The sequence below is a fragment of the Callithrix jacchus genome, chromosome 15 (genome assembly GCF_049354715.1).
Source record: "Callithrix jacchus isolate 240 chromosome 15, calJac240_pri, whole genome shotgun sequence".
NCBI lineage: Eukaryota > Metazoa > Chordata > Mammalia > Primates > Cebidae > Callithrix > Callithrix jacchus.
In genome coordinates, this window is record NC_133516.1 from 89,459,949 (window position 1) to 89,468,312 (window position 8,364).

The following is an 8,364-nucleotide window of genomic DNA, read 5'->3' on the forward strand; positions in this document are numbered from 1 at the left end:
CTGTTTTGCTAAGTGCTCCATGGGTACTTGCAACACATGTTGTTGTTCCATTCTACTCTATTCTCATTGATTTCTGCCTCCTTATTCTATCACGTATTGAGTAAAGGTTATTGAAACTTCAGGTTACTTTAAAATTTTCTGTTTCTTTCTGAAGCTCTATCCATTTTGCCTCATATATTTTGAAGCTATTATGTTATTCAGGACATAAGCATTTAGCATGTTTGTGTCTTCTTGACTAATTGAGCATTTTATCATGGAGATATGACCTTGTTTATAAGTGGGGACTATTTTTTGTTGTAAAGTCTACTTTGGTATTAAACAGCCACTCCGGCTCAGCTTTATTCTGTCAAGTGTTGACATTAGTCCTATTCAACTTTTATTTTTATTTATTTATTTATTTATTTTTGAGGCGGAGTTTCGCTCTTGTTACCCAGGCCGGAGTGCAATGGCGTGATCTTGGCTCACCGCAATCTCCGCCTCCTGAGTTCAGGCAATTCTCCTGTCTCAGCCTCCTGAGTAGCTGGGATTTCAGGCACGCGCCACCATGCCCAGCTAATTTTTTCTATTTTTAGTAGAGACGGGGTTTCACCATGTTGACCAGGATGGTCTCGATCTTTTGACTTCTTGATCCACCCGCCTGGCCTCCCAAAGTGCTGGGATTACAGGCTTGAGCCACCGCGCCCGGCCCCTATTCAACTTTTAAATCAATTAGTATCTTTACATGTAAAGTGCATTTCTTGTAGGCAGCATGTAATTGAGTCTTGCTTTTTAGTTGAGCTCTAGAGTTCACATTTTGATTGAGGTTTTCAGACTAGTGAAAACCCAAATATCCCACGATTAAAAGCAGAAACACATTTGCTATAGAAATAAACTCTGTGCTATTGGGAAATAGCTACTTTGCTTTGTTCCTGTGTCTTAAATTAGAGCTTTTAAAATATTCAAATCTACAAAGTGATGAGTTCTTTTTTTTGTATACTAATGAGATGACCATTAGTTTGGGGTTGCCACCAAACATTGATTGACATGGTTGCCAGGTGAACCTACCCTGTGATTAGAGGGTTGGAATGTTCATCCCTATGCCAAACCTCCTTGTGCGGATAAGTACTGAATCTCTCACCAATGGCTAATGATAGGATCACTTGGAGGTTTCTAGAGGGTGGTGCATCCAGAGAGACCACAGAAGCTCCATGCTCTTTCCCACATATTTTCCCTGTATAGCTCTTCCATCTGCCTGTTCATCTGTATTTTTTGTAGTATCCTTTATAGTTAATGGGTAAACAAGTAAATCAATAAAGTATTTACTTGTAATCAGTAATAAGTAATGTGTTTACTTGAGTTCTATGAACCTCTATAGCAAATTAATTGAACCTGAGGTGGTGTTCATAGTAACTCCAAGGTAGAGCTGCTCAGTCAGAATTTGAGGAGGTCCAGATTTGCAACTGGTGTCTGAAGTGGGGGTGAGGGGCATCACGTGGGCTGGAGGCCTTAACCTGTGGATCTGATTTTATCTCCAGGAAGGGTCTGAATTCAGGTGAATTAGAGGACACTTGCTGCTGTCTGCTGGAGAAGCTGCTGCAGAATCTCTTGCTTTTGATGTGTGGAAAGAACCACACACATCTGTCACAGAAGTATTCTGTGTTTATTATTGTGTAGGAATATGAAAATTACTATTATTTTCTATATTCTTAGAGAATCTAATGTTCATAGATCAGATGACCATATTGTCAATATGTCTAAACTACCAAAATCATCTGCAATCCTTATTAAAATTTAAATAGCATTTTCTTTCAAAAATATTTTTTTAAATCTCGAATTGTTTCTCTGTGTTTTACTGATATATTCTTTGGAGTTTTCTTACAACACATGTTTTGAAATCTTTGACTATAAGACCACACGTCTTCATGACTTTATTGTCAATCTCTGGTGCTCTATTTTTCAAGTCATGGTTTTAAGAATGTGTTTGATACTTGTGGGCATAAAATAAGCACATTAAATGATTAGGTATTGTAAACTGCCGGAGAACAAACTGGAAGGAACAGTATAGACCAAAATTGATGATACAAAAGTCTTCAAACTTCTAGATCTTGAAGACCTGGAAAGAACCTTCTCTGCCTATCAAAGACAGCAGAAAGAAGCAGATGCCATTGATGACACTCTGAGTTCCAAACTTAAAGTCAAAGAGCTTTCGGTGACTGATGGTTGGAGAGCTCAAAATTGCAACATTGTTCTATCGAGGTTGAAATTATCCAATGATGAAATCAAATGGGCAGTTCTAACAATGGATGAGCAGGAAGGTCTGCCCAAGGACATGTTGGAACAGCTCTTGAAATTTGTTTCTGAAAAAAGTGACATTGACCCGTTGGAGGAACATAAACACCAACTGGATTGGATGGCAAAGGCTGATGGGTTCCTTTTTGAGATGAGCCGAATTAATCACTATCAGTAAAGGTTGCAATTGTTGTACTTCAATAAGAAGTTTGCAGAGCGTGTGGCAGAAGTGAAACCTAAAGTAGAAGAAATTTGTTCTGGCTCAGAAGAGGTGTTTAGGAGCAGTGCCCTCAAGCAGTTGCTGGAGGTGGTTCTGGCATTTGGAAACTATATAAATAAAGGACAAAGAGGGAATGCCTATGGATTAAAGATATCTAGCCTAAACAAAACTGCTGACACAGAATCCAGCATTGACAAAAATATTACCCTTTTGCACTATCTCATCACTATTGTGGAAAATAAGTGCCCCAGTGTCTTCAATCTAAATGAAGAATTGCAGGATATTCCTCAAGCTGCGAAAGTAAACATGACTGAGCTGGACAAAGAAATAAGTACCTTGAGAAGTGGCTTGAAAGCAGTAGAGACGAAGCTGGAATATCAGAAGTCTCAGCCTCCACAACCTGGAGATAAGTTTGTGTCTGTTATCAGCCAGTTCATCATAGTAGCCAGCTTCAGTTTCTCTGATGCTGAAGATCTTCTAGCAGAAGCTAAAGACCTGTTTACTAAAGCAGTGAAGCACTTTGGAGAAGAGGCTGGCAAAATACAACCAGATGAGTTCTTTGGCATATTTCATCAACTTCTTCAAGCTGTGTCAGAAGCCAAACAAGAAAATGAAAATATGAGAAAGAGGAAGGAGGAAGAAGAGCGTCGAGCTCACATGGAAACTCAGCTCAAAGAACAACGTGAAAGGGAACATAAAATGAGAAAAGCTAAAGAGAATAGTGAAGAAAGTGGAGATTTTGATTACCTTGTTTCAGCTTTATGCTCAAGAGAAGTGTTTGACAAAGACCTTTCTAAATTAAAACGGAATCGCAAATGCATTACAAACCAGATGGCTGACAGCAGCAGAGAGAGACCAGTCACAAAACTTAATTTCTAATTTTCCATGAACACTTTTTTTAGAAAGCTCATTAGGAGCCCTATAAAGTAACTAGAACGTTTCATTACACTGCCCTGCAATCCAAACAGTGGCAATTTTTTCCTATCTGTGAGCGAATGCATGAATGTATGTGTGTGTAAATGTGTGTGTGTATATATATGTGTGTATATATTTAAAAATGTACATAGATGTCTGAGTGTTGTCTGGAGACCTACATGTATGGTTAAAAAGATATGCTATTGTATGTGCGCCGAAACCTTTCGTGTATGCATTCACTTTGAATGTGGCTCATTTTCTTTCCCTGAACACGATGACTGTTCAGAAGCACAATACTATCTCCTGAAAAAGATGACAGAGATATTCCCTAGATTCAAAGACAAAACAGAAGGAAAAACAAAATGAAAAAAAGCTTGCAAAATATTTTATGCTTTCCAATCTTGATATCCTTTGAAATTATTTTCATTGATAGAACTGAAGTTGGAAAAATATAGATTTAAAATGTTTTTTGATAGCTGACAATGTGATGTTGATGCATCACATCAGTAATAGGATGGGCTTAGAATTGCTGACATTGGTGTGGGGATACAGTCTATAAATGTTTGAGAACATCTTGAACACAATTTGAATTATGTAGAATGTCAATCAGAATTTTTTGTATATTTCAAAGTTGGACATCAATGTTTTCACTTAATTTCATCAAGTTATCTCTGCCAAGTGCTCTTGATAATTTTTTCAGATTTTCTGAAAAAACACTAAATGCAAACTGTGCTTTTGTCAAAGAACAACATTGCCAGAGTGTGCTTGCTCTAACAATATAGACATATAAACCTTAAAAATATCTCACCCAAGACTTAAAGGAAGAATTCTCTGAAAGGATAAAGATTACTAAAAATTTTTAATGGGGTGCCTTTTTGTTATAGTTTCTATTTTCTGTTTTGTAGGACAAGCTGCATTTTCTGTAAATATAGGTCTGGACTAAAGGACACATAAAGAATGCACAAAATGTCAATATCAGCAGAGATGCCCAGATCTATTTATCTCTATGTACATTTGAAGTGATTGCTGTTAATGTGTTGTCATTTTAAAATTGTGTGTCAGTAAAGCTACCTGTAAAATTTCAGTCCAAAAAAATAAAGCTCTCAGGAAGACATGAATAAAAACAACATTAGAAAATATAGATGCTTGCCATTAACCTACTAACTCTTAATATCCTTAAATTATGTGATATATAAAGAGAACTGTTACTTTTTTTTTTTTTTTTGCTTTGATTTATTTATTTGTAGTTGGGGATGGGGCTAACGTTTTCTCTTTTCTTTCTATCAGTCCTGTTGTGGTTGGGTTTCCTGTGGAGAGAGTAGTTTGTCCTGTTGCACTAGAACATTATTTACTCACTAAATTGAGTCTTTCAGTCAATTAACAAATATTTATTAAGTACCTGCTATGTACCAGGCATAATAAGGCTACAATGGTAAGCAAGACAGAGTCCCTGCCCGCAAAGAGCTTACATTCTAATGGCGTTATTGAGGGATGAATAAAATACCAATGTGTGCACTGTACAGAAATCATACCATTTAAAAACAATTTGTATAAACTATAATGCTTAGCACAGATAGCGAGGTATCTGTGCTATGTGTGAAATAGTGCTCTCAGAGTTGTCCAGAGCTGTGGTTTTACTTCTTTTCCTCATTGTAAATTTAGTGACTTTCTACACATTATATGGAAATAAGTGACTAGCAAATAAAACAGTCATAAATACAAAGCAGAGGTTGCATTCCCCCAATCCTGAGTTAGCCCAGGTCTGCAATAACACCATGTTAAAGGTGCAGATAGAGACTTGGCTGAAAAAGGCTTGGAGATGAGGAGGATTGGAATATAATGAAGGATTTGTCTGCTTTTTAACTAAAGTGCCTCTATGTATATTCTTTTCTATTTGTAGCAGAAGAAATTTGGTGTGGCTCAATTTTAGAACTGTATTTTGAAAATGGCTTTGTCTTACAGTTTAAGGAATGACAGGTGGAGGGAAAGTCACATAAAGGAGCAAGTTTGTGTAGCATGTCCCTCTTGCCCCTTTTAATCATCCTTCCTTGATACGGCCATCCCGGTGGGCCTCCTTTGCCATTTCCATTTTTCGTTTCTTTCCCAGAAAACTGTGTGCAGGTAATTCCATGTGCCATTATTGAAAAAAAAAAAAAAACTTTTTAGATTGGTGCTGGTGTAAGTAGCCACTTTTCTCTCTTGGGTGTGTATTTTAAAGTTTTTCTTTTTTTAATTAATGCCAAAAAGAAAATGCATAATTGTAAATTTAATGACATGTCTTCTATCTTATTAGCTTAGTAGTTGGAACCACGTAGTCTTTTGGTGCAGGACTGTTGCTAGGTAGTACTGAGAAAAAAAAATGTATGTGTAATGAGACTGTCCATTTTTTTTAAAAAGCAATATGCAATAAAGAGATGAATTCATTGGGTGTACAAAAAAAAAGATTAGGTATTTATTACAGCTTCAGCAGTCTGGCTTTGTTTGTGCTCATTCTTTCAGAGATTCTAAGCAGGTTGGTTATTGTGTTCTCCTGTGGTCACTGCTTCCTTTTCAGCATTAGAGAGGGCTTTAAGCCTAGGTTTGCCATATGTTCTAAGTTGCTGTGTTGTTCTGACATGAAAGAAGTAGAGGAGGGCTTGAAGTGGCTACCCCAATCCACTGGCTTTGCAGGTTTTTCCATGGGACTGGGACAGGCCCAGAGGTTCTGTTTATGGTCCCCTGCTTGGGATCAGGCACTTCAGTGCTCTGCACAGTGCGGGGCCCAGTGCTGGGCTTCAAGGCAACATGTGCCTGCTTCACTCATCTTCTTTGAAGCAGACACTGCCTCTGTCTGTGCTGTGCTTCCTGGGGCAAGGAGAGGATGAGAACCGCAGTCCCATGGCTACCACAGCTGCTGTAATGCTGGGTCACACCCAAAGCCCACAGCCAGAGACCAGTACAGCTCAGGGTAATAACTAAGACCCACGTTGCTACAGCCTGCCTGCCACTGAGGTTTATTTGTGTCTCAAGGCTGCTGCAAAGCATCAGTGGTGATGTGGGCTGGGACACAAGATGTCTCACCAAGGCTGGGAGTCTCTATCTGGCACAGTGGCAGGTCTAGTAGCTCTGTTCACAGGCACCAGCCTGGAGTCAAGGCTACTGGGTTTTGTCTTGTGTTGGATTTCACCATGGCCAGCCTGGCACCGGGTTGCAGGCAAAGCTTTGAGCTCATGTTTCTCTCATTTTCCCCAGTGGATAGAGTCACCGTGCTGCTGAAGAATGGTGGGGGCAGTCCCTTGGTCATTAAGGTTTAGCAGGGCAATGCTCAAAGGTCATGGAAATTGGGACTGGAAATAACCTGGAACATGTCCCAGACCCACGCTGATACGCTCTGCCTGTTGCTCAAGTTTACCCAGTGCCACTAAAGAAGGCCAGAACTGACACAAACAAGAACATGAGACTATCCTGTTGGGGCTGCAGTTTTCCACCAGGGGCTGGTACTTCAGTGCTTTGCAAAGAGTGGGTCTCAGCACTGGGCTTCCAGGCAACATGTGCCTGCTGTGGATTAATGCAGCTCTGCCTGTGGAAACCATCTACCTCCTATCACTTTCTCCATCAAATCTTCTGCACTCATATTTATTTGTTGTGTGTGTTCCTGGAGTCTCCAAATCAACTGAGGTGGTTCCTCTTGGGCTTATTTGGGATACAAACTAACTGGAAGTTTCCAAACATGCTGTGAGAAGCTGAGTCCATAAGATATATGTCTTAGTACACCCAGTCTTTCTGTAGCCTCTCTGGGTCTGTTTTCTTGGCTGGGTATTTTTTTTATTGTAAGTTAGGTTCTGGGGTACATGTGCAGACTATGGCATTTCTCCCCATGCTATCACTCCCCAACTTTAGCCCCCTCAACAGACCCCAGTATATGATGCTCCCCTCCCTGTGTCTATGTGTTGGCTGGGTATTAATTTCAATAACTAGAGATGAGTGAAAAAAAAGTGACAAGGAATTGAAGAATACTTTCTTTACTTTATGTTTTCATGACTCCAAGGCATGCCCCAGCCAAGACGCAGATAAAGCAGGACATTGAGAATTTTGCTGCTTATGAGTGTTCCAGCAGGAGTCACCCAACAATCTACAGAGTGATATCTGAGCATCCTGCTCTGTGGCTTGGTGGCTGGCAGGAGACTAGAAACTGCCTTTTCTGCCCTGAAGAGCGCACATACATCTATGGTGCATTTAGGAGCACAAGAGACAAGAGGAAGCTATAAGAGAAATAATCATAATGGAAGCTGTGAAGATCCAAAATAAACAGGAGGGAAATGGAGACTTCATTCTACAGGAAGGATCAGACTAGGACCATCCTTCAGCACAGCTGTCCCAGAAACCATGGGCTTCTGAAGCTAAACCCATCTGTCCTCACATTTGGTAATGACACCTGGTCTATGGTCAGATGAGAGAGATAGCAGGTGATAACCGAGGTTCTGTACAAAGTCTGATCACTCATGCAGAATGACAAACATTTCACTAAAGGTCAGTAATATTTTAATGAATAATATACCTGCAGCATTTATTTATTGCATTTTGTTATATAAGAAGCACTTTCGAGCCAGGCACAGTGGCTCACACTGGTAATCCAAGAGGCTGAGGAGGGTGGATCACGAGGTCAGGAGTTCAAGGCAAGTGTGGACAAAGTGATGAAACCCCATCTCTACTAAAAATACAAAAAATTAGCTCAGTATGGTAGCAGACATGTGTAATCCGAGCTACTTGGGAAGCTGCAGGAGGAGAATTGCTTGAGCCCAGGAAGTGGAGGTTGCACTGAGCCAAGATCATGCCACTGCACTTCAGCCTGGGCAACAGAGTGAGACTCTGTCTCAGAAAAAAAAAAAAGGCACTTTATTAGTTCATTAAAAGCATTTAATAACACTAAATGTATTCTTAAATAATTTCACAGATGAGAATTGTGAGTTTCAGATTGGGGA

General features: G+C 39.7%; 1 pseudogene; it reads left to right on the forward strand.

Annotated features, from left to right (window-relative positions):
• Positions 1–406: 406 nt before the first annotated feature.
• LOC144579608 (disheveled-associated activator of morphogenesis 1 pseudogene) lies at positions 407–4,544 on the forward strand (annotated as a pseudogene).
• Positions 4,545–8,364: the final 3,820 nt, after the last annotated feature.